General features: G+C 56.0%; 1 protein-coding gene across 7 annotated transcripts in view; it reads left to right on the plus strand.

The window, feature by feature from the left end:
- Positions 1-350: 350 nt before the first annotated feature.
- Positions 351-20,735, plus strand: part of APBA2 (amyloid beta precursor protein binding family A member 2) — a 232,770-nt gene continuing 212,385 nt past the window's right edge. For 3 of the 7 annotated variants that reach the window (XM_082386044.1, XM_082386046.1, XM_082386048.1), the window contains exon 1: positions 692-881. The gene's annotated coding sequence lies outside the window, so the exon portion shown is untranslated. Of the gene's footprint in view, positions 485-688; positions 882-20,735 lie in introns of those variants that run through there. The other 4 variants (XM_082386045.1, XM_082386050.1, XM_082386051.1 and 1 more) reach the window with 4 other exon arrangements.

Genomic DNA, 20,735 nt, shown 5'->3' on the forward strand with positions numbered 1-20,735 from the left:
CAGTGGTCGAGGCCAAGGCAGCACAGGACATTGGAAACGGGGTGACGGGATGGTTCCCAGGGATCTGGCATGCAACCCGCGACTAGGGGATCTGCGGCGGGTAGGCGGCAGGGGTCCTCCCGTCCGGAAGGGGCTCTCCGTGGCCGAGATTCTACCAGGGCTTCTGGCCTGGGGCTCCCTCTCGCCACGCCGCCGCGCGGGGCCGAGCAGGGCGCGGTCGCCGGGGCCCCTCCGCCGAACACGCTCGGGAGCTCGCCAGGGGGCAGCGCGGCGCCCAGGGCAGGTGCGGGCGCAAGAAAGCCTCGCTGTCACCTGTTCCACCCGCCGAAGGACCAGACTCCAACGGCTCCCGATCCCGCAGGTCCCGGGCGCGCCCGAGAATTTGTGTGCTCCCCAGGACCCGGGGCGGTTGGAGGGCCGCGGCTTCCAGAGCTGGGCTCGGTCCCCCAGCCCCGAAGCCGTCCCCGCAGCATCCGGAACCCAGGTGCGCCCTCCTGCCCGCTGACTGTCCCGGCGCGGGCTCAGGGGAAGGGGCTGGGCACGCACGCATCTTTGTCCTCCTCCCTGTCTTCCCGCCGCGCGCTCTCGCCGGGCGGGGGGCGTGGGCGAGGCCGGGGCGGGGCGGGGCGCGAGCTGCCAGCCGCAGGCCGGTGCGGGGTGCACCCGCGGGCCGCGCCGCGTGCGCCGGGCAGGGGCGGCCCTGCGTGCCGTACGCCGCGTCCGGGGCGCGCCCGCTGCTATCCAGCTTCCCGGGCTCAGCAGCATCTCGGTGCGCGGCTCACAAAGAGCTGCGGCGGCGGCCCCGCGCTCGGCCTCGCTGACGGAGCGGCGGCGGCGGGCCGGGGCGGCAGTGCACCCGCGCGGCCCCGCGCCCGCGCCAGGTAAGCGGGAGTACGGGCCGCTCGACCCGCCCGCGGCCGCAGTCTGAGGGCGCCCGGGCGGGAGCGGGGGGCTGGGGCGCTGGGGGCGCAATCGCGCGGCGCCGCGGGCGGGGGGCGCCGGGGGGTCGCGGGGAGCGGACCGGCGCCCCCTGGACCGGCGGGCGGGCGCGGCGGGGCCGAGCCGGCGGCTCGCTCATCCCGGGCGGGGGGTGCCGCGGCGAGGGGCGACCCGGCGCGGACCCGGGGCGCGGGCCGGCGGTGGCTGCCCGCTCGGGTCCCGCCGGGCTGGCCGGGCCGCTGGAGCGTTCCGCGGCGCCGCTGGAGCGTTCCGCGGCCCCGCTGGGCGCTGGCACCGAGTCCCTGTGCCGGGCGGCAACTCCCGAGTTTGGGGTCGTTTCTGGGTTCCCTGCCTCCTGGGAAGCCGAGCCCCGGTCTTCGAGCCCTCCCCGTTTTCCCTTTATAACGAGGCCCAGCGGGAGAAACTCCTCAATTAAAAATTCCACGGTCAGGTTCCCCTGGGCGGCCGGCGCAGGGCTGGGGGCGCGGCGCGGACCTGCCCCACCGGCCTAGCCCCTTCCCTTCCCACGCCTCCACCATCCCGGCCAGGCTGCTGCTGGGAGGTTGGGCTTCTGATGGTCAAGGCGAACGGCGAGCCCCCCGCCCCCGAGCTGGGCTGTGTGCCGGGCGGGCCTCGGTGTGCCAAGGCCGGGGGCGTACTTGCCCTGGACCCGGTGCCGGTGCCGAGGGAGGGTCTAGAGGGGCCCACCCAGCCGGGGCCTCGCGGAGCGAGGAGGCTATTAGCCTGTTGGTCTCAACTTAGTATTTACTTGCAGAAGGAAGACTTGATTTTTTTCAAAGCTATTCGGATACGGCCTGACAGGGGCCAGCCTCAGATCTGGTTAAGCGAACTCACAAATGGCCGTGGGGACGGTCAAGTACCCCAAACCGGGCATCTCCTTTGTTCCCTTCATCCTGTGGGCTGAGTTGTCCCTGACCTCTTCAGGCTCTGTCCCCTGTCTGAGAATTCCACCCCCCGCCGCCTTTGAGAGAAACAGTGGTTTTAGAAATAACGACCTGAAAGCTTCGAGGGTGGGAACAGGACAGCTTTTCCCGGGGTTCACATTTGATGTGCTCTGTGGGTACCCAGAGCCTGGTGGGCGGCTCCTTTCTCAGGCCTCTGGGTTAGTGGTCCTTCTGGTGAGGTGAGGTGGGGGGTCTCTCGCCTTCTTGTGGGTGGTGTCCATCCTGCAGGGGACACAGTGGGATTTCCCAGTCCACAGCTGCCAGGACCCCCTGCCCTGTGCCCTCACTCCTGGGGGGCTGTCCATACTGTCTCCACTTGCACTCAGGAGGGGGTCTCCTGAGCGGAGAATGACCGCGGCTTGTAGCCTCCTGGGACTCTGGGTGGTGTCCAGGGCGAGTTGGAGCTTGCTGGGGGTCAGCTTGCTGAGTGGCAGCCTCCCTGGTGGGCACCACAGTACTGGCGGAGAGACCCTTGGAGTGGTCTCCAGGCTGGGCCAGGTCTGCGTGGTGGCACTAGTTTTGGGGCGCCCCATCTCTCCAGACCTCTGCTCATTGGTTGGGAAGCAGGATGGTGTCCCTCCCCCAGTGCCTGCCTTTCTATCTCCAGGGTACTGGGCTTCTTCGCCTGGGAGAAGTGTGGGCTGAACCAGATGGGGTGTGTGTGTGAGTGAGTGTGTGTGTGTGTGTGTGTGTGTGTGTGTGAGCGTGAGAGCCGGGGTGGGCTCTGGCAGGCAGGAGAAGCCCAGGCCGGTCAGTTTCTTACTCTTTTGCACCTTGCTTGCTTTCTCGGGCACCCCGGGCTCCAGCTGTGGCTTGTTAACTTGTCTGCATGCCTCTCCCTTGATTACTTCTAACCCTTTTTAAAAAAAAAAAAAAATTAGTTTCACAGGAATAATTGGTGGGGATGGATTGTGAAATGGAGGTGCATAAATAATCCAATTTGCCAGCTGAGCTAAGAAATGCTGGATAAAAATAAAAGATAATTGTAAAAGACACCACTTGTACCCCTGAAGCTGAGAGGGAGCGCTAAAACACCTTGATGTTTCCTAGACACAACTGAGGAACTCAGAGGAGAAGCACGTGTGGTGGTAGCCAGGCTTTGTTTAGATTGGGTGGTCCCCGAGGCCTGTTGGGGGAGGGTAGGGGCAGTTTCCGGGGGCACAAACCCCCTCCAGGCCTCAGTGCCTCCAGGGCACCCCGTCTTCCCATCCTTGACCCGGCACACCTGACCCAGAGCCTCAACAGGTCAGCGCCTCTGGTGACACTAGGGTCTGAAGTCTTGGAGAAACCTTTATTGTCAGGGGAGTCAGGAGGGCTAGGAGCAGGTGGGCACAGAGGCCCTGAGCTGGTCTCAAGGCCTTCCGGAACAAGTGGCAGAAAGCAGTACGCCTGCCTTGCGGCCTGGCCTTGAGAGAGTGGGAGAGAGCCTGGGCTCACGTAGCCCTGACCTTGCTGGGGTGGGGAGTGGCGTGGGCACTGACTGCCTTGCGGCTCCATCCCCAACTTAGGTCATGTTTGAGATGACTGCCTGCCAAGTGGGGGCTCTGGTGCCCGGTTGATGGTCGGTGGTGGGGCGTGTGCCCACAGGGAGGATTCTCTGGCCCCTTCCTCTCCCGAGACCCCGCCCACCCCCCTGGGTCGGGTCCAACAGAGCAGCCTGCAGGCACAGGCTGAGTCAGCCGTCGTGGGCGCCGTCTTCCCTGCCTCTCCAACAGCCAGTCCTCTGCTCTCCCTGTCCTCCTGGATGACAAGGGAGCCCAGGGAGGGCAGTGACCTCAGTGTCACGCAGCTGGGCTCTCTCTGTGGGGCTCGAAATTCCTGAGTCTGCTTGGGAACCCCCTCCGTTTTGGCGGGTGCTGTTGCTGTGTGACTTGTGATTTCTGTGCCAGCTGCAGGGTGTCCCAGGTGTTTGTTACTCAAGCCCGCAGTGGCTCCCCAGTGCCCACTCCATACCCACATTCCTCAGCCTGATTTGTTTTCAAGTTCCCTTCCTCACTCCCAGCCATACTGTCCAGGCTCTGGTCAGGCAGACTCTCTGCCCAGGCTTACTTTGCGTTGTCCCCACCCCATCCCCACCTGCCACCTTAGCCTGGGGCCCTGTGTCCATCCTTGATCATCCCAGATGAATATGGGCTCTTTCCCTCTTATCCCTTGGTCACCAAGTTTGCCAAGCTCCTGCCTACCTCAGGGCCTTTGCACCTGCCCTTCCCCTCCCTGGCACGTGCCTCCTCCAGATGTCCACCTGGCTTGCTGTCTCACTTCCTTCTCTGTCTGTATTTCAGCTCCCAGACCACCCTACATAAATTAGCATCACTTCCTCCTTTCATGTTAACCTTGCTCTGTGTTTCTTCTTAGTACCAAATGTAGTTTGTTATTTATATACTTTGTTTATTCTGTCTCTTACTGCTCTAACACAGAGACTTTGTTGACCTCTGTATCCCCGGAGGAAAAATAGTGCCTGGCACCTCGTACACCCTCAGTGGTACTTGTTGGATGGATGAATGAACGAATGAATGAAATCCCAGGAGCGTCATGCTTCCTTCCAGCACAAGCCTGGCACCCTGCTGCTCCCTTCCCAAGACCCAGCGCCGGAACCAAGCTGGATTCACTGCCAGAGCCTAGAACAGAACCTTGCCCGCAGTGGACAGGCAGGAGAGAGCCGTGGAATGGTGGGGGGCAGGTCAGATGTCGCATAGGCCAGAAGACAGCATGGCCGGGAAGGCGATCCAGCCCCAGGAGTGGGCATTCTGATCCTTCACAGAAACTCCCTTTAGGATTTTTCGGTTGTCTGGATGTTCTGTGCTCGGGCTGTCCCTGCCGTCAGCTGGGTTACGGATGTGCTGGGAATGATGCCCCCTCTTTTTTTTTTTTTAATATTTTCTTTTTATTTATTTATTTATTTATTTATTTGGCTGCGTTGGGTCTTTGTTGCTGCACGTGGGCTTTCTCTAATTGTGTCAAGTGGGGGCTACTCTTCGTTGCGGTGCTTCTCATTGCGGTGGCTTCTCTTGTTGTGGAGTACGGGCCCTAGGCGCGCAGGCTTCAGTAGTTGTGGCTCTTGGACTCAGTAGTTGTGGTTCGCAGGCTCTAGAGTGCAGGCTCTAGAGTGCAGGCTCAGTAGTTGTGGTGCACGGGCTTAGTTGCTTTGTGGCATGTGGGATCTTCCCGGACCAGGGCTCGAACCCCTGTCCCCTACATTGGCAGGCGGATTCTTAACCACTGCGCCACCAGGGAAGTCTGATGCCCCACTTGGCCAGGTTCCCTTTCTCCTCCATCTGGAGGTTTCTAAACTGGTCTTTTCCCTTATGTCAGACCCGACGTCTCCAGGCTCCCGGCTGCTCTGCCTGACCCTGTTTGCCAGTCTTCCTCCACCTGATTCTCCCTGCCTGTGTTCTGGCCCTGCTGGGGAAGGCACTCTGGTTTTATAAGGAGAAAGGCTCTGCCACTAATCCCGGGGGCCTTGGGCAAGTCACTGGCTTTGGGAGCCTTTCTCAGCATCTGTCACATGTGCATGACAGCTCTCGCCGAGATAGTTTTGAGGTCAGACGAGATCCAGCATTGAACTGATTTGAGATACTGGTACGTGACGACCAGGGCTTTGTGGAGTGCTGGTGGCCCTAGGCCTGCTGTGGCTTCTCCTATTCTACTGAGAGTTTGAAGGGTCAGCTCTGCTAGCTTCATGTACAACCTAGCAAGAGAATGTAGTGCTTCCTAAACTGTTAAGTGCCATTCTGATGTAAGGGGCTGCATCTGTGGTTTTGCGTCTGAAGGATCAAAATTAAGAAAGAAAAAATACGGGGTTGAGATGCTGGTGTCTCCTGACCACAGAGATGTTTGCATCTTGTGGTTTTTCTGAAAACGGAAGGATGCTGGCACTGAAAGGTGGTTTTGGATGGAGAAACCAACTGGAATTAAACACACGTCATTGGGCACTTCTGTTCTGTTGCCTTCTCTCCCTCTGCATGTGCTGTTTTAAATAGTTTCCCGCCGAGCCCGAGAGACAGGTCTTCACTTGGCAGTGGGGAGGCTGAGGACCAGGCAGCTGTGACTTGCCCGAGGGGGCTGCTGTTTCAGGGCAGCGCTGGTATTGGATGGAGAGCACAAAGCCCCATGACCACCCCCCGCCCGACTCCCCCATCTCCTCCATCCTCCCTACCCCACTGTGTCCCACTGGGGCCCAGTTTGCATCAGATTTGTGTTTTTTTTTTTTAAATTAATTAATTAATTTTTGGCTGCGTTGGGTCTTCGTTGCTGTGCGTGGGCTTTTCTCTAGTTGTGGCGAGCGGGGGCTACTCTTTTTTTTTTTTTTTAAACAGGGAAAAAATGTCTTATTTAATTAATTTATTTTTTATGAATTTATTTTATTTTTGGCTGCGTTGGGTCTTCGTTGCTGCACGCGGCCTTTCTCCAGCTGTGGCAAGCAGGGGCCACTCCTGGTTGCAGTGCGCGGGCTTCCCATTGCGGCGGCCTCTCTTTGTTTCGGAGCACGGGCTCCAGGCATGTGGGCTTCGGCAGTTGTGGCACGTGCGCTCAGTAGTTGTGGCTCACGGACTCCAGAGTGCAGGCTCAGTGGTTTTGGTGCCTGGACTTAGTTGCTCCACGGCATGTGGGATCCTCCCGGACCAGGGCTCGAACCCGTGTTCCCTGCACCGGCAGGCGGACTCTCAACCACTGCGCCACCAGGGAAGCCCAGGGGGCTACTCTTAATTGTGGTGCACCGGCTTCTCATTGCAGTGGCTTCTCCTGTTGCGGAGCATGGGCTCTAGGTGAGTGGGCTTCAGTAGTTGTGGCTCACGGGCTTCAGTCGTTGTGGCTCACGGGCTCTAGAGCACAGGCTCAGTAGTTGTGGCACACGGGCTTAGTTGCTCTGCGGCATGTGGGATCTTCCCGGACCAGGGCTCGAACCCGTGTTCCCTGCATTGGCAGGTGGATTCTCAACCACTGCGCCACCAGGGAAGCCCTCAGATTTGTTTTTAAACGGGGTGGGCGTGACTAGGACTTGTGACCACTTATGTGATGGGTACAGGGGTTCATTTTCAACCTGTGCCTAGAAAATCTGATGGTGGTGACCTGTCGCCCTGAGCTCTGGTTGGCGGTTGGAGAATAATGGACATGTCACAGGTGACCCAGGGCCCTTCATGGGGACAGCAAGAGGGCTTGGGAGCTTGCCATCCAGGACAATAGCTAACATTGCTGGTGGATTGGTAAGGTGTTTCCCTTTTTTCACTCGGAGGTACCATGGGTTCTTTGCACTTCCTGCCCCTGGAATCAACTCTGAAATGTTCAGGCACTTGTTCTGGACAAATTTTAATTAGTCAACAGTCAATGAGTAGGAGCACACTATCGGCATTTAGAATTTTCAGTTGGGAGATATGCACATATATATGTATAATTGTATTTTAAAAAAAAATATATATATATATTTATTTCTCATTGGATTGGTTTTACATTCGCGAATGGACTCTCAAGCAAGGCAGCTCTAAATATGTGTTTCTCTGAACTGTTGTGGGCCCCGCTGATTTTCATAAAAAAATGTAGTGTATAGTTTTTCCCAGTTTGTCTATCAGTTGTCTTGGAAAAATCCATTGTTTCGAAACTGGGGGACCCGTTTGCTGAGTGAGTGCCTACATTTAGGGATGATGGATTTCTCAGGCCCCTCTGGCAGCAAGTGTGCACGTTGCTCAAATAAAACGCGGTTCACGTTCCTCAGTCTTTTGGTGTAATGAGCGGGCCATGTGCTCTGACATATGTCCATGTCATCCAGAGCTGGTGACAGCTGTCAGGGGTGGGCAATCGGAAGCTCCAGAAAGCCTCCAGCAGCTGGCCAGCCAGCCAGCGTGGCTGTTGGGAGTTCGAATGACTCCTTCTAAGAGGGGCACCCGGAGGCCTGCGCTTCCTTCCTTACCAGCCACCAGCTGCGGTGAGGATGGGGCGAGACCAGATGTGTGTGTGTCAGCGTTTGTGACAGTAGTGTGCCTGGTCAGTGCCAGTCACCGGGCTTGGTGTGTGTGTGTATGTGTGTGTGTGTGTGTGTGTGTGTGTGTGTGTGTGTGTGTATCCATCCCCAACTCGCCTGCCAGGCCTCAGACACCAAGTGCTACCTTGGGTCTCTGGCTGGTCCCCGCTGGCCACAGTGAGAGCTGGTGGCTGACTGCTGGACAGTGGGTCCCGGCCGCGGGTCCCAGCGCTGCCTGCCTGGCCTGACCGCTAGATCGTGAATCCCTGAGGCAGGCCTGACCTACGGCCCCTCCTGGACATGCCTTTATCCGTGTACGTGTGCCGCAAAGATTCTGCCTGTGACCTTTCCCTGCCCTTCGGGTGGCGGACAGGAGCGAGCCAGTGTGTGGTGGGGTGGACGTGCCGTCTGCTTCCTGCTCTTGGGGGGATATCTCTGTGCTGTTTCTTGGGTTGGAAACTCTGACAGCAGAAGCTCCTCCAGACCAAGAACTCTTGATTGTGTCTCTCCTTCGGGCTTTAAGAGATTTCAACTTTCCAATTAATTGCATTTCATTAAATAACGGTTTTCTTCGTGATCACAGGCTGGTTTGTGCTTAATCAGCAGTGAGGACTGTGCGGCTTCAGTGGCTGTGAGCGCGCCCAGAGGCAGAGGCGCCTCTCGCTTGCATCGACTTCATGGGGGAGCTGCCGTGGGGGCCCCTGGATGTGGCATCGTGCTCCCCACTCCTCGCTTTGGGAACCCTTGCCTTCACTCTGCGTGTGCTGCTACTTTCATCCGTCGTATAAGATGACTTGTCTAACAATGGAAATAAAGGGGTGCCAGGCACTTAAATGGCAGCCCCTTCCCCACCCCTGGCATTCACCTCCCGGCCTTCTAATCTGTGGGGTCAGTGCAATGCTAGCCCCCGAGCCCCTTTGCTGGGAGCTCCATCTGTCCATCCATCCGTCCATCCAACAGGTATTTCCTGAGCGCCCGCTCTGTTCCATCACCCCCAGTCCCTGTCAGGAGCCGAGTGGAGTCAGGAGAGAAGAGCGGAGAGGGGGGCTGCTGTAGAATGCGGGCGGGCATCGGAACCCAAGGCTGCCTCTGGCTCCAAAGTGCTCCCGGAGCAGCCCAGGCTGGAAGGTTTGAGTGCCCGGCGTGGGGGGTGCGGGTCAGGGACCCCATCCTGGAAGAGTGAGTGGGTTTGCCCGTCCAGAGCTCAGGCCAGAAGAGCCTCCAGGCAGAAGGGCCAGCCTGGAGTGGGGGACCCGGTATGGGGGTGGAGCTGAGTGTCTGGCAGCAGGATAACGTGGTTTGGGCAGGTCAGTAGGAGATGGCGGGTCCTGACCGTCAGGGGCTTGAGCTGCCTTGGAGGCCCGGGGGAGTCTTGCTGTGGTTGGGGGCAGAGCAGGTGGGGTGACACGCGCTCTGCCCAGCATCGTCCAGCTGAATCTAGGAGGTGTTTCCATCACCCAGCTTCCGGACCAGCTGGGCCGCCGGAGGCGTGGTGAAGGATGAGGAGGAGGCTGTGATGAGAACCGGGGGAGGGCGCGGGGACTGGGCGGCGGAGGTGCATGGAGGGGTGCCTCCAGGCTCGAGGGGGGCTCTCGGAGGGGTGCTGCCAGGAGGCGTGAGGAGGGAGGAAGGACGGAGCCCAACACCTTACGTGGGAGGAGGCTGCTGCCGCCACGTCCCGGCCTTGCTAGCTCGGATGTTTAATTTTACCCTTTAGAGATTTACAGGCTTTCTAGATTAAATTGCCACTATGCCTCTATAAGAACGACAAAATCCATGACAGACCATAGATCACGTTATTAATTTGCTCACGTGGAGTTAACCTCTGTGGCCCCACTGACTTACTCGGAAGGATGAAGGACGCCTGGGAGACAGGGAGGCCTCTGTGCAGTTGTCAGCGAGCGTGAAAGGCCAGAGGGACCCAGGTCGCGGTGGCCGGGCCGCCCTGCCCACCAGGTGGCCGCCCTCCTCCCGTTGCCGGGGCTCCTGGTGGCTTCCTGGCCTCTGTAGGGAGGGGGACCGACTCCTGCACCAGCCGTGCAGAGGGCAGAGGGCGTGGGGAAGCCGGGCTGCAGGTCAGGAGGCTGGGCTCCAGGGGGCCTCTGCAGGCTGCTGAGCTCTGGGGGATTCTTGGAGGGCTCCTCTCAGGAGCCCCGAAAGCCTGGGCACCCGAGTTCCTGCCCAGTCGTCCCCTTTCAGGCTCTGGTGGGCTGTTCTTCCTCCGAGTAATGATGGGTCAGAAAACATGTCTTACAGTTGCTCCCCTTTCCGGACACGTGGACAGCCTGCTCTTTGCGTCGGCACAGGTGGGGGTGGGCGCCATTCCCTCTCCGTGGCCGGAGGCTCGGCCTCTGCGGGGAGCTGGCTAGGACGCTGGTGAATGCGTCTTTCACAGCTTACTGCCATGCGCTGGAGCTGGAAACTGCCTGCTAATTGTGGGGCAGTTAGAAGTCATGATTTGTTGGGAGAAAGATGCATTTGTTGGGGTGGGGGACTCTCCCTGTGTGTTGACCTTTCTGCCTCCAAGGGCCAAGTGGCTGCTCCAGGTGGGGACGGGTGGGGATTGCGTGCTGCAGGGGGGCAGGCCTGGGGCTCGCTCTCCTGATGGTTTTCATCAAACACCGAATATTACGCTGCAGTTCGTGTTGACTGATAGCCCAAACCGGCTTTCTTCCTTTACAGTGAAATAGAGAAGCCAGACTTGGTGTATTTAACATCCGATATTTCATGGCAGAAAGCCAATGGTCACACTGGTGGCATGCCTCTCTGTGCTCACGCGTGGTACCCACAGCCACAGATGGGCCGTCCCGTGCAGCCTTGATTAGCAGCTGCTGCCGACTGACTCAGAAGATTCTGTAAAATCCACATGTATTTGTAGAAATACAAATAGAGTTTAATGTCCCAAAGTAATGGTCACTTCCTTGAAGCGAAATTAGCTCTGGTTTCAAGGAAGTAAATGGAGGCATAACCCATTAATTTGGGACTGAATTGTGTCTCGCTCACCCGAGTTCCCAACAGTGGTGTGCAAGCTGTCGTGCGTTTTCCTTATGGAAACCGTCCTGGCTGACAGAGTCCTGGAGGCCGTGGTGGGTATTCATCATCCAGAATTCATGGCAATGCATTGCTCACATCCATCTGGACCACACATCTCAGGCCCTGACGCCAAAAACACGTGTTCCCCTCCACACCGTGTGCTTCATGGAAGATGTTCTAACAAATTACTCATCTTAAAATAATGCACTGTCCAAGAAAAAGGCAAACAACTGAGTAGAAAAAGGGACCAAAGACATTTCACCAAAAAGAAGGCCCAGTAACCATATGGAAAGGTCCTCAACTCCATTAGTCATCAGGGAGGGAAATGCAAAATAAATTGTAAATGTTTTAGGGTTCTCCACAGAAACAGACAATTGTGTGTGTGTGTGTGTGTGTGTGTGTGTGTGTTATATATTTGTTTTTTTGTTTTTTTGGCTGCGCTGTACGTGGCTTGCGGGATCTTAGTTCCCCGACCGGGGATTGAACCCGGGCCATGGCAGTGAAAGCACCGAGTCCTAACCACTGGACCGCCAGGGAATTCCCTATATTTGGAGATTTATTATGAGGACTCACATGATTATGGAGGCTGAGAAGTCCCCAGATCTGTGGTCAGCAGCTGTAGGCCAAGAAAGCTGGTGTGTAGTTCAGTCTGAAACTTGAAGGCCTGAGGACCCAGGGGGCCCATGGTGTGAATCCCAGCCCAAGGGCAGAAGATGAGGTGAGAGGTCCCAGCTCAACAGTGAGGCAGAAAAAGGGGCAAATCCCTCCTTCCTCCATCTGTTGTTCTCTTCAGGCCCTTAGTGGGTTGGATGCTGTCCACCCACATTGGGGAGGGTGTCTGCTTTACCGAGTCCACTGATGCAAATGCTCGTCTCATCCAGAGACACACAGACACACCCAGAAATGATGTTTAATCTGGGCGCCCTGTGGCCAGTCAAGTTGACACATAAAATTACCCACCCCAGTTTGATACCATTACACACCACCAGAAGGGCTAAAATTGAAAAGAGCACAAACTAGGCATTGAAGAGGATGTGGAGCGGCTGGAACTCTGATGGTTGATCGGGGTGTAAGTTCATACAACTGCTTTAGGAAGCGGTTTTGCAGTGTCGCCTAAAGTTAAAAATGCACCTACTCTGTGACCAGCAGTCCCGCTCTGAGTGAAACTGGGTGCAGTGTGCATACGGCCACTGTCGTGGGCTGCATGGTGGCCCCTAAAGATGGCGGGTCCCCATCCCTGGAACCTGTGAATGTGACCTTACATGGTGAAGCTTTTGCAGATGTGAGTTGGGACACTGAGATGAGGAGATGATCCTGGCTTATCTGGGTGGGCCTTGCATGCCATCACAAGGGTCCTTTTTGTTTTTTTTTGGTGGGCCCCAACCAGGGATCGAACCCGGGGCCCAGTCCTAACCACTTGACTGCCAGGGAAGTCCCCACAAGGGTCCTTCTAAGAGAGAGGCAGAGGGAGTGTAGACACAGAGGAGAAGACAGTGACCACGGAGGCAGAGATCGGAGTGATGTGGCTACAGGGCAGGGAATGCCGGCAGCATCTCCAGCTGGAAGAGGTGATTCTCCCCTGGAGCCTCCAGAGGGAGGGGGGCCCTGCGAACGCCTAGATTTCAGCCGCTGAAACTGCTTTCAGATTCCTGAACTTGAGTTGGTCAAAGCCACGTGTTTCTGGCGATTTGTTCCAGGGGCCACAGGAAACTAATAGAGCCCTCCAGACGCATGCACCAGAGCATCCGTAGAAGCGTGGTTGTCAAACTACAGAGGACCCGAGGTCCACCAGCAGCAGACTGCGCTCTACACTGGGGCTCATCGCACATGGAAACCATCCAGCAGGCACTGCAAGTGTGTGCAGTGGCCTGGGCGAGTCCTGCCACATGCTCTTGAGCCAAAAACCCAGACACTAGAGTCCCTAGTCCCTACCGCATGGCTCCACCGATGGGAAGGGCAACAGGCAACTCTCCCATGTGCGGTGGGAAGTCAGGGTGCCCTTGGGAGATGGTGATTAGAGGGGGCACCAGGAGGGCACCAGGAGGGCACCGGGCTTCTGGAGGGACTGACAATGTCCCATTGATTTATTTTTTTCTTTTTTTAGATTTTATTGACATATAGTTGATTTACAATGTTGTATTAATTTCTGCTGTTCAGCAAAGTGACTCAGTTATACATACATATTCTTTTTCATATTCTTTTCCATTATGGTTTGTCACAGGGATATTGAATATAGTTCCCTGTGCAATACAGTAGGACCTTGTTGTTTATCCATTCTATATATAATAGTTTGCATCTGCTAATCCCAAACTCCCAATCCTTCCCTCTCCCACCCCCCTCCCTCTTGGCAACCACAAGTCTGTTCTCTATGTCTGTGAGTCTGTTTCTGTTTCATAGATATGTTCATTTGTGTTGTATTTTAGATTCCACATACAAGCGATATCATATTTGTCTTTCTCTGACTTACTTCACTCAGTATGATAATCTCTAGGTCCATCCATGTTGCCGCAAAGACAATGTCCCATTCTTTTTTTTTTTTTAATTAATTTTATTTTATTTTTGGCTGCGTTGGGTCTTCGTTGCTGCACGCAGGCTTTCTCTAGTTGTGGCGAGCAGGGGCTACTCTTCGTTGTGGTGCGTGGGCTTCTCATTGCAGTGGCTTCTCTTGTTGTGGAACACGGGCTCTAGGCGCGCGGGCTTCAGTAGTTGTGGCACGCGGGCTCAGTAGTTGTGGCTCTTGGGCTCTAGAGTGCAGGCTCAGTAGTTGTGGCACACGGGCTTAGGTGCTCCGCAGCATGTGGGATCTTCCAGGGTTCGAACCCGTGTCCCCTGCATTGGCAGGCGGATTCTTAACCACTGCACCACCAGGGAAGTCCCAATGTCCCATTCTTGATCTGTGTGAGGTTTGCCTAGGTGGGTTCCACTTTATGATAAGGAACTTTTCAGTGTCTATATTAAACTTCAATAAAAACTGAAAAAAAAAAAAAAAAAGAGGAGTACAGCATCTTGGAATCTTCAAGGAGAACTTTCAATTGACTGACTCATGGCTTATTTTCCTGCTGGAACAATAATATCAAAATCAAGATTACATTTAATTTAATGTGAGATGATTAAATGTGGCCATTCCAACAAGTGCTTATTAATATTCAGATGCACATTGTATTTCCTAAATGAAATCAGAGTTCATAAACCCAAGTAGGATGCTGAGATCTATACACAGGTAATTGATATGGATAAGTTCTCTCCATGAGAGTTTTTCTTCCTGCACAAGGGCAGAGCTGTGCACTTAAGGAAAACCAGACACAAACAGCCCGAGCACTTGAGGGTCACACGCTCTGTGGTTTCAGGTGAGTGGGAAACCAGAGAGCTGTAGGAAGAGATAACGGAGCGAGATGGTGTGTATGAACAGCTCCTTTGGGTCGGCCCAGAAACTGGGTGGGGATTCCGAGGGGCCCCCTGTCCAGCGCTCTCCAGGCCACCCTGCCCATCACACTGAGATCCTAGAGGTCCCTGCTGTCTGTGCCCACAGCGCTCCCTGGCAGCCTTCCCGGCCCCTCCCACCCCTCCAGTTGTGCTGGGAGACTGTCCATCAGCCATCCAGCTTTGGGCTGGGTCCCACGTGTGGTCATCGCATCCGAGCTTGCGCACACGTGGTCTGTGTCCTGCGCCATCTGAAATAGACGAGACCCACAGCACAGTGGTCTCCTCTGAGGTGGTCCACAGAGATGCGAGGGAGGCCGGGAGGTGACGCCTGGCCTCAGTGGTCCTAGGCATGCTCCTGGCTCCACTCTGCCGGACTCCCGGCCCAGTCCTGGTGCTGGGATAGCACGGAGGCTTCATCCGTATGGCTCGAGGATCAGAACGGGGGTCTGAGGGCTGTGCCTGGACAGGCGGAGGCTGGGGCCTGGGTGGCGCTGCACCCACCCTCCGGGGCCCGTGGGGAGCCAGCCTGGAGCAACGGGCCCTGCAGCTCTGCTCGGCCTCTCCCCAAGGTCTTGTGGCTGGTGTTTGTGATATGGAGAGCACCTCTGCTTGTGTGTGGGGGGTCTCAGTACTTTGCCCGTGGTTGGGATTTTAGGAGCGGGTCATATCTGTGGGTGGTGTGGCTCAGAAGTCTAGAAACGCAAATTCGCTGAGCCCGGTGAGTGCCCTCCAGCTGCACCTCCTGCAGCCTCCCTGACCGCACTGTCTGAAATGCATCTCCCCGGCTCCCCTCTTACGTGGCCAGCGGGTGGAGGAGGGTGTGGGCCTGGGCCAGGAGCAGCTTTGCCCTGGGTGGTTAGCTAGGGAGCTGGACTTCCGCCAGGGGCCTGCCCGGCTCTTGCTGGCCTGAGGGCTGCTCCTGGCAGCCTGGCCGCCCTGGGGACATCGGGACAGCTCAGAAGGAGACATCTCAGTGTGTGCAGAGGGCAAAGCACCACGCTGGGTTCCTGCAGGCACACAGGAAACGGTGCGGAGGAGATTGACCCCTCAGGGAGCTTTTGATTTGTGTGTGTTAGCCTCAGTGGAGATAGGAAGAAAGGGCCAAATGGGGCTTCTGTGGGGTGTGGCCACAGAGGGAGATTCGGGCCTGCAGGAGGTGCTCCCTGCTGGTGGTGACTAACAGAAATGAGGGGGGGGGCGGAACTCCCCCCTCTTCAAACGTGGGCTGGACCTGGTAACGTCCTTCCAAAGAGCACAGCCTGGAAAAGGGGAAACAGAGGAACTTGACAGTAGAGAAACCTGATAACCCTGCCTCGGCCACGGGATCCAGGTCCCCCAGCAGTGATGGGTCATCTTGATGGTGTGCCCCTCCATGGGATGTGATGGGGATGGCTCTTCAGCTCTGTGGCCTTTCTGCCCAAACCCCAAAACTTCTATCTAATCACAAGGAAAACAGCAGTTCAATTCCAGCAGAGGGGCGTTCTATCAAATACCTGAGCAGCACTCCTTAGAACGGATGAAACCGTAGTTTCACCAAAATCTGAGAATCTTTCGCAGCCAAGAGAAGCCCAAGGAGACAGGACGTTTAAATAGAATGGGTGGGATCCTGGAGCAGATAAAGGACACTGCGTTAAAACTAGGGAAACGTCAATAGAGCGTAGCCTTGGTTAGCAGTAACACACTGATATTGGTTCATTGACTGTAACAAATGTGCGACTTTGATGTGAGATTTAATGACTGGGCATGTCAGATGAGGGGGTGTTCATTCTATGGGAACTCTGTACTATCTGCACAAGTTGTTTGTAGGTCTACAACTATTTAGAAAAAAAAGGCTTTTGAAAGAAATTGGAGGGCAGTTTGAGTCCCGTCACCGCGGGGTTCCTGGCGGTGGGACCTGGGCTCCAAGCATTGCTGTCCATCACCCCCCCCAACCCCGTCCAGCTCCAGGCCCTTGGCTTTGTCGTCCCTGTTGGTCTTCCTTCTTTCCTGTCCACACGGAACCTGAGGGAAAGTTCAGTCCAGTATTTAGAATAGATTTTTTTAATGCCCCAGATTCCTGGGTGCTTGGAAAGAACCAGCTTCTCAGATGCAGTCTGCGTGGGTGCTGGGGGCCATCCCCAGGTGAGATAAGCCCTCCGGTAAGCTTGCGGGCACCTTGCCCAGGTTTCCTCTGTCTGACAACTCCAGAAAGCAGCGCCCTGGGCCTCTGCTTCCTTCTTTTTTTTTTTTTTTTTTAAAGATTTATTTATTGATTGATTGCTGTGTTGGGTCTTCGTTTCTGTGCAAGGGCTTTCTCTAGTTGCGGCAAGTGGGAGCCACTCTTCATCGCGGTGCGCAGGCCTCTCACTATCGCAGCCTCTTTTGTTGCGGAGCACAGGCTCCAGACGCGCAGGCTCAGTGGTTGTGGCTCACGGGCCTAGTTGCTCCGCGGCATGTGGGATCTTCCCAGACCAGGGCTCGAACCCGTGTGCCCTGCATTAGCAGGCAGATTCTCAACCACTGCGCCACCAGGGAAGCCCCTCCTTCTTTTTAAAAAAAATTTTTTTTTAAATTAAAATTGAAGTATAGTTGAGTTACAATGTTGTGTTAGTTTCTGCTGTACAACACAGTGATTCAGTTTTATATATATATATATATACACATTCTTTTCTTTATATTCTTTTCCATTATGGTTTATCACAGGGTACTGAATATAGTTCTCTGTGCTGTTCAGTAGGACCCTGTTGTTTATCCATATAATAGTTTGCCTCTGCTAATCCCAAACTCCCACTCCACCCCTCCCCCAGCTCCCTCCCCTTGTCAACCATAAGTCTGTTCTGTATGTCCATGAGTCTGTTTCTGTTTCGTAGATAAGTTCATTTGTGTCATGTTATGGATTCCACGTATAAGTGATATCATATGGTATTTGTCTTTCTGACTTATTTTGCTTAGTATGATAATCTCTAGTTGCATCCATGTTGCTGCAAATGGTATTATTCCATTCTTTTTTATGGTATTCCTTTGTATATATGTACCACATCTTCATTATCCATTCATCTGTCGACAGACATTTAGGTTGTTTACATGTCTTGACTCTTGTAAATAGTGCTGCTATGAACATAGGGGTGCATGTATCTTTTCGAATTAGAGTTTTCTCTGGATATATGCCCAAGAATGAGATCACTGGATCATATGGCAACTCTATTTTTATTTTTTTGAGGAACCTCCATACTGTTCTCCATAGCGGCTGTATCAATTTACATTCCCAACAACAGTGCAAGAGGGTTCCCTTTTCTCCACACCCTCCCCAGCATTTACTGTTTGTAGATTTCTTGATGATGGCCATTCTGACCTGGGTGAGGTGATACCTCATTGTAGTTTTGATCTGCATTTCTCTCACGATTTCTGCTCCCTTCCTATGTGTTGAGGTCCTGAGATGGCTGCCCTCCCCTGATCAGCCCTGGGTCACTTCTGTGAGTGACCAGTGGCCATTTTTTTAGGGGGTGACATTGGTCACAGCCGACATCATGGACCAAAGCTGATGTGTGTGCGGTTGGCAGTTCAGCCAGGAGGCAAAAGGGAGCTGAGGGTCTGTGTTTCTGGGCTGGCGCTGAGGATTCATGGCCAGCACTGAGTAGGTGGCCGGGACAGCTTTGTTTCCACAGGAAGGGCGGCCTGGTGGGGACTCGGGAAAACAGGTCCAGCTGGCAGCTGGAACCCTGGTTCGGGGTAATTGCATCTTCTTTAACGTTTGTAATGGTCACCTCCAGTATTTTTGGAGGAGGTACAGGATTCAGAGGAAGGAGCGAGCCCCGCAGAGGAGAGAAGCCCAGTCAGGACCCCGCTGTTTTGTAAATGAGCCCAGCCAGCAAGGATGGAGGGTGGGAACGGCTTGTCTGGACCTGGCCTGCTCCCCGAAGCCCCACCGCATGCTTTGCAAGATGACATGAGTCACGGGTGAGACGATCCTCGCACAGGGTCATGGTGGCATCGGGCATGTGGGAGGTGCTCGGCGCGGTGGGGCTGGTGTCTCCTGGGGGAAAGGGGGACCCGCACCGAGAGGATCAGTCAGTCACGGCCCCTCACAAGTCCCCGAGAGGAAATGATTCCTGTGAGTCTCACAGCTCCTCTGGATTTTAGGACAAGATCACGTTGAACCCTATGAAACGGCTGTTTTTGTTAAGTCAGAAGTGGTCAAATATAAGCAGTGTCATATGGCTTAACGCAGTTGTTTAGTATTAAAGCAGTTTTGGGCACGAGAACACTTTTTCTTTTAACAACTTTAGTTATCACAAGCCTCCAAGTTCATTGTATTAGAAAACAGAGATCAGCAAACAGGAAACTTAGACATCCTGGATTTTTCCTGCAGTGGGGAGTGGGGGGAGGCGTTGTTCACGCGGGTTCTTCTGTGTGCTTGGCACGTCCACAGCTGCCCACACGCCTCCCCCTCCGCTGCGCCGGGAGCCTCTTTCTTCCACCCGCAGCGATGGGAGTTTGTCCGTCGTGCACTGACCCAGGCCCCTCGCTTGGACATTGGGCTTGTTTAGAATGTTTTTCTGCCCTGAACGATGCTGTCATAAACACCCTGTAGCTCTGTTTTTCTTTTTTAAAATTAATTAATTAATTAATTAATTAATTTATTTTTGGCTGTGTCAGGTCTTCGTTGCTGCGCGCGGGCTTTCTCCAGTTGCAGCGAGCGGGGGCTACTCTTTGTTGCGGTGCGCGGGCTTCTCGTTGCGGTGGCTTCTCTTGTTGCGGGGCATGGGCTCTAGGCACACGGGCTTCAGTAGTTGTGGCACATGGACTCAGTAGTTGTGGCTCGTGGGCTCTAGAGCGCAGGCTCAGTAGTTGTGGTGCACAGGCTTAGTTGCTCCGCGGCATGTGGGATCTTCCTGGACCAGGGCTCGAACCAGTGTCCCCTGCATTGGCAGGTGGATTCTTAACCACTGTGCCACCAGGGAAGCCTTTTTCTTTTTGGCAGATCCCCATGATTCTTTCCTTACGGTACATTTCCAGAAGTAGAATGGCTGGGCCGAATGTGAAGGCTGCAGATTGACCTCCAGAAAGGCTCCATTGCCCCCAGACCCTGTGTGAGGGGGAGGGCCTGCCTTGCTTCCCTCCCTCCCCCTTTCCTGTCCTCTGCCTCCTCCCTCCCCTCGCCTCTCTCCCCAGCCCTCCCTTCTCTCTCCCTCTCTTGTCCTCCGCAGGAACATTCTCTCCCTCCTCCTCCCCTCCCTCTCCCCCTCCCCTCCCTCTCCCCCCCTGCTCCTCTGCCTCCCTCCCTGCTCCTCCCCATCCCTTCCCCTCCCCCTGCTCCTTCCCCTCCCTCCCTGCTCCTCCCCATCCCCTCCCCCTGCTCCTCCCCCTCCCTCCCTGCTCCTCCCCATCCCCTCCCCCTGCTCCTCCCCCTCCCCCCCTGCTCCTCCCCCTCCGTCCCTGCTCCCCATCCCCTCCACTCCCCCTGCTCCTCCCCCTCCCTCCCTGCTCCTCCCCATCCCCTCCCCTCCCCCTGCTCCTCCCCCTCCCTCCCTGCTCCCCCTCCCCTCCCCCTGCTCCTCCCCCTCCCTCCCTGCTCCCCATCCCCTCCACTCCCCCTGCTCCTCCCCCTCCCTCCCTGCTCCTCCCCATCCCCTCCACTCCCCCTGCTCCTCCCCCTCCCTCCCTGCTCCTCCCCATCCCCTCCCCTCCCCTCCCCCTGATCCTCCCCCTCCCTCCCTGCTCCCCCTCCCCTCCCCCTGCTCCTCCCCCTCCCTCCCTGCTCCCCCTCCCCTCCCCCTGCTCCTCCCCTCCCCCTCCCCTCCCCCTCCCTCTCCTTTCCCTCCCTCTCCCCAACCCCTCCCCATCCCCTCCCCCTCCCTCTCCCTCCTTTGATGCTGCACCACTGAGCAGAGGTCCAGCAAATAGCATTCCAGCTGACCCCCCCGGGGGGCCTCCCAGCGCACAGGCTCCCTAGGGCCCCTGGTCCGGGGTTTGCTTGTGGGGTTTTGAGAGGAAACCAAGAACCCATGGGGGAGCCTCTGGGGAGCTTCAGAGGCTTCCCTGTGACACACAGGCTGATCCTGAGGTGTGATAACATTCTTCTAGGGAGACATCCCTTCCCTGAGAGCACCCTACCCCCATGCTGGGGGTGCTGGGGCGCTGACCCCATGGGCGGGGGACCCGAACCCTGGGCTCACAAGCCATTATTTATTTAAAAAATACCTTATTTCTCTGGTGATTTGGCAAATGGATTGACGCCAGGCCCTCTTCCTGAACCACCTGGGACCGCCCCAGTGCATGAGTCAGGCTGGTCGCCACCATGGGGCCCTTGGCCTGGTGTCCTGTTCCCCCGACGCCGTTGGCTGCCCTGAGAATCCAGGGAGAAGCTGCTGCCAGATTCTGCGGCCCCAGGAGGGTCTTTGTCCTCCTTTCACAGAAGCAGTAGATTCGTGGATTCGCTC

This window comes from Balaenoptera borealis (genome assembly GCF_965194805.1).
Source record: "Balaenoptera borealis genome assembly, chromosome: 3".
NCBI classification, from domain to species: Eukaryota; Metazoa; Chordata; class Mammalia; order Artiodactyla; family Balaenopteridae; genus Balaenoptera; species Balaenoptera borealis.